The sequence below is a fragment of the Rousettus aegyptiacus genome, unplaced genomic scaffold (genome assembly GCF_014176215.1).
Source record: "Rousettus aegyptiacus isolate mRouAeg1 unplaced genomic scaffold, mRouAeg1.p scaffold_m13_p_13, whole genome shotgun sequence".
Taxonomy (NCBI): Eukaryota; Metazoa; Chordata; class Mammalia; order Chiroptera; family Pteropodidae; genus Rousettus; species Rousettus aegyptiacus.
In genome coordinates, this window is record NW_023416288.1 from 22641779 (window position 1) to 22647483 (window position 5705).

The 5705-nt window shown below is 33.4% G+C and overlaps 1 pseudogene; it reads right to left on the minus strand.

The window, feature by feature from the left end:
* Nucleotides 1-1885: 1885 nt before the first annotated feature.
* LOC118611136 lies at nt 1886-2004 on the minus strand (annotated as a pseudogene).
* Between the last annotated feature and the right edge of the window lie 3701 nt (nt 2005-5705).

Below are 5705 nucleotides of genomic sequence, written 5' to 3' on the forward strand. Positions count from 1 at the left end.
TAAGCCAGGCTAGTCCACCAAGTCCCTATGTCATGTGCAATATATTTTGTGGCCTTAAATCAATAATTGTCTTCTACAATTATATATTTTACCTTGAAAGAATTCTTTTATTCTTCCAACTCACAAAACATTTGGTCCCCTTGTATCACTTAATTTTTAGAAATAATTTCATGCTCTTCCTAAATTTGGTCAAGTCATTAACATCTCCTGCCAAATCACTGACAAATATCTCTATCTATCTATCTATCTATCTATCTATCTATCTATCATCTATCTATCTATCTATCATCTATCTATCTATCTATCTATCTATCATCTATCTATCTATCATCTATCATCTATCTACCAAAGAGACTAGGGATACAGTCTCTTTAAATTGAAAATGACACATAGGTTAACAATAAAAAATTAATAGCGTTTTGAGTGATTATAATGTGCCAAACCTTATGCTAAGTTCTCTAGATGTATTAACAAATTCTCACAATGACCCTTCCAGTTAATACTATTAGAGTCTTTTTTTAAAAAATGAGGAAACTGAGGTGCAGGAAGGTGAGGTACTTTGCCCTAGATTATATATTTAGATGGTGGCAGAGCGAGTCCAGCTACTGGATTCCAAAGTCAGTACTCTTAATTTTATGCTGCATTGACATGGCCATCAATAATACTGCTAATTACACCATTATTTATGGCACATTTCTACTTTTTGTCTGAAAGAATATTGTGAAAATTTTGTCAGATCATGTGCTGAAATGTAGAAAAGAAATATACATACATGGCCAAGTATTTCTTTTAGACATTAACTTTCATATGGTGTAAATTTAGAATGTTCTCAGTAATCACTTTTGGAAAAAACAGTAAATGAATAAGTGAATAATTGAATCCAATGAGATGACTGGGTTTAGAAATTAATCTGACATGTTTTATTTCTGAGAAACTTATGATGGCTCTTTTTCCTCCTTTCTTATTCTTAAACCATGATTTTATTATCCTGGCCATGAATACTCGTGACTTTGATATCTATGATTTAAATCTGTATTCTTTTGATATTTTTCTTAAAACCAGTATTTATCTCCTGTTTTCTAGCAACTCTTCCATTTTCTGTTAAAATATCATAAAGAGCAGTTAAATAATTTTAAGTTTTTTTCAGTACTCTGGGAAATAACTCATTTGGATCAGTAGACAAACTCATTTAGAGCAGTTACCTGACCTCTTACTATGTCACTTATCTTGGGCTCTGGCTTCCTTTTTCAAAAGTTAGATCTGTGCTACTAGCCTGATGCTCATTCCCCCTGACAGAAAAGACAGAAGCAAAATAGAAGTTCATTAATTCTACTTTCTATTATCTGTTAACCTTACAGCATGAGCTCTGAATAGCAGATTTCATCTTTTGATTATCTTTTTCTTTTTTGTTTCTGTGTTCCAAATATCACTTTCAAAAGTTTTTAAATAATGTCACTAATTTATTCAATAATGTAAATAGTAGGCACTAGATGTTATAGGAGAGAAGATCTTCATGCTTGACTGACATCATGGAACATTTCTTGAGTAATATAGTGCAAGTTGATAAATTCAATGAAAAAGGAATGAATAAAATTCGAGGACATATATAGGAGGAAATGACTAACTTTGCTAGGGGATTAGGAAGGCTTTGAAGGGGAAGTGAATTTTGAATTGGATATGAAGAGTTTTTCTATATTTTTTTTCTTTATATGCGCTTTGATCTTTCAGACAATGTTCTATATATTTTGCTCTGATTTTCATTTTTTTTATTTTTTCTTTTTTTATTTTTATTTATTTTTAATTTCTTTAGGCAAGGCAACCCTTGGTTGACCTCACAGATTGCAAGGACGTTGTCAGCTTACAACGCCTTATTTTTTATTTTTTACTCCTACAGCACCTGGTCTTCCTAGGTGGTCTCCCATCCAAGTACTAACCAGGCTTGACCCTGCATAGCTTCCTAGATCAGATGGGATCAGGCTTGTTCAGGGTGGCATGGCCATAGACTTGCTCTGATTTTTATATTCATACTTGGCTATGACTTATAATCATAATCTCTCTTTGTACAATGATTCTTTTGACCTCATTAGCCCTTAATGTCGTCATATATTTCAAGGACTCTTAACTTTATTTTCTTCCTTTTCAGTTTAGGTCCATGATATACAACACTGGTGATTCCCTGCTAATAATAGTCTCAATGTTCTTGTTCTTTTGTCAATTTTCTGCAATGTATTAGCAAAACCCACACCCTGGAGCAATTCAAACTGTGCACTGTCCGGTGCTCTGTGAAAAAAATCTCAACATCGGGCGGATTGGTGATAATAAATTTACACACACCAATTGTATTAGTTTGTTAGGGTTGCCTTAACAAAGTGCTAAAAACTGTGTGGCTTACACAAAAGAAATTTATCATCTCACAGTTTCGAAGTCTAGAAATCCAAATTCATGGTGTCCACAATTAGTTCCTTCTCAGGGCTATGAAGTCGCGATCAATTCCAGGCTTCTCTACTTGGCTTGTAGATGGCCATCGTCTCCTAGGGTCTTCTTGCATCATCTTCCTTCTGCATGAGTCTGTCTCTTTGTCCAAATTTTTCCTTTTTACATGGACACCAAACAGATGAGAGCCCACCCTAAAAGCCTCATTTTAATGTAACTACCTCTGTAAAGACCCTATCTCCAAATGAAGTCGTATTCTGAGATGCAGAGGATAAGGACTACCCATATCTTTTTGAGGAGCATACAATCCAATCTATAACACCAAATTTAATAATATTTTCCTGTTAACTGTTTATCTGTATTCAGATTGTTCCCCCAGCCTCTCCATCAAAAGTATTTTAAATATTTATACTTTTTTTCTAAATTCAGGGCCCTGTCTGAGTCACTACATCATTTTAGCTGATTCTCCTTACTCATACTTAAAAATTAATAATGATAATAATAATAATTTATCGGAGAAAAGAATCAAGTGGGCACACCTATTTATATCTATCACCAATTTCTTCTCCTTTATTTTTGTATTAAAACTAAAGACCAGGCTTCTTCATCTGTCTATAAATAACCTGTTTATCTAAGTCCTAAATGATATTTCTTTTCACTTTTCCAAAACTTGGTGCCATCAACTATTCTCTCTTCTTTATAGCTTCCCCTTTCTACTGGCCTTTCCCTATTAGGTAAACATGTTCTGGTCTCTCAATAAAACAGGCAAACTCCATTAGTCACTTAGTTGTGTTCAGCTACATTTTAAATTTCATTATCTTTCCTTTGTTACTCAGACAATTCTAATCTTAATTATGTACTCAACACTTCTCATAATGCCTTAATATTTTCAAATCCTGCTTTCAATTTACTTAATATTTGAATAATATTTGGCACAGTTTATCACTCCATCATTATAATACTCTTACCTTTCTTTCTCTCTGATCACACACATAGGTTCTTCCAAAACACTGTGTTCTTGTGCTCTTTTTCTCTTTCCCCCTAAAACACTTCTCTTCCTTCCCTTCCGTCATTCCACACATGTTACTCATTCTTCATATTTTAGTTCAAATATAACTTCTACAGAATTGGCTTCTCAAATATCCCATTATTATTTTTGATGGTATTCTAAAAGAATTGTTATACCTCAAGATTTTCTAAGCTCGCAGGAGAGTTTTCTTGGGATGTATATCAACATCCCCTTCTTATTGTACCATTTTTTCTTTATAAGTTTGAATTTAATATTGTCTTGACTAACTATTATATGGCGCTTTGGGAAAGTATCTGAGTTTACCAAAATTCAGTGCCTAAAATTCCCCTCTCTCATTTTCACAAGCTCTAAAATGATATATAGTCACATTCTGAATTGTTCTCACTTCTACCTAACCAAGAAGTTCTTTGCTATTAATAATGAGCCAACGGAAGTATCTTGGATAATGCTTTCTCTGTCTTCCGAGAAATTAAATAGCCTATTGTTAAATATCTTAGATTCATTTTAAAAAATGTTTCTAATGTCTAACCTTCTTTCATCAATTATCATACATCTATAAAATTCATTTTATAGTAATTTTAAAAGCAGTTTGTTATGTGTTACTGTGATGGCATCAGGAAACACTGAAACATTTATTAGAATGCCCACACTTTATAGTTCTTAAAAAGTCAGATGAAAAAAGGGCATATAAGTTAATATGTTATGAAGCTGACAAAGGAATACAAAAGCAAGCAAGTGAAAGATTTAAAACAGCTTTAGTTTGGAACGGCAATCCCTAGGTGGTCTAATTCGAGCAGAACATCGCCACAAGGCACAGGACCCCGGCATTGTTAGAAACCACTCAAGTCATCTGCCATCTTGTCAGATGGAGGAGCTTCCCCACCTCGTAGATGAAGCTCATCACCGCCTTGACAACGTTGGGTTCCACATCATTAGTTTCCATTTGATTCTATAGCAACAAAATAAGAGAAAATTAATTATAGTAGATGCTGGAAACCAAATAGTGGAATTAAAATCCCAGCATTCTCATTTAATGGCCAAGAAACAAATTACACTATTACTGCAGAACAGCTTTTTTAACCTCCTGTGCTGGTTTCTGCATTTTGCACAAATGTGGAGCTTATATTCTGAAATAAACACTTTTATTAAAAATGAATCCTGGAACATTGCTGTGGAGAGTTCAGTCAGTGATTCCCTCCAATATGTGAACCCTTATGTAGAAAGTACTTCTATATTTCTGGCGAAAAACTACTTACCTCCCTCTGTTTGTTTAGTAAACGGAGTAACCTTTTTACTTCAAAATAATTTCTTAGATGGACTCAAGCTGGTGAGACAGACTGGGAAACACTGGCGCCATCAAATGATTATACATTCCATTCCCATTCCACTCTAAGGCTGATTAAAACAGGGAAGTGTAAACCAATCCCATTTTAAATGGAGCTGATCCAAATTGCTGGCTCAGACTAAGGTCAAAATCAGAAAGGGTTTGAAAAGGAAAGGCTGTAGTTATATAACAAATTCAAAGAAGCTCTTTCATCAGAGGTAAGTCCTAATTCTACCACCTTAACTAGGAAACTGCAGAATGACAACTCTTTCAAGAAAGCGCTTTATATAAATGACTTCTTGTTTTCATTTCTTACCCTTCATTTTCTAATAACACTCTTCATTAAAAAACTGCATTATAAGCTTTATTAACAATTCGAACACAGGGATATGCTAAATAGCAAATAATATTTTCAAAACTGCTTTCAAGCCTACCACATTTTTTTTTTGAGTTTTACCATTATTAGAAAATAACAATTCTCAAATGACTGAATTCAACAATATTTTGTTGCTCTTATTATCCAGGGTTTGTGTAAATATAGTTTGGTATATAGACAGGCAAAGAGATAGGAAGATGTGGTTTTCAGAGGCTATAATGTAAAGTACCACGTGATAGCCTGGAAAAATATATTCAATTTCTACAGCCTCTTTTATTTTGTTATTTCCTATCATCTTCATACTTTTCTTTTTTTATTTTTCCTTTCCCCATATTTCTTTTATATCACTTACCTCTCAGATGTGTATCTATTTGTATACACCTTCTATGGCTTCATTGTATTGGGGATTAATGAATCTATAGCTCCATGACTTCCTGGAGAATTATTTCTATTGAAGATCAATTGTTAAATATTTGCTTCTCTTTCTTTATCTTCAGCTATGTAATAAAAATCTGCTTATTTTCTTTGCTTGGTGTTATGTA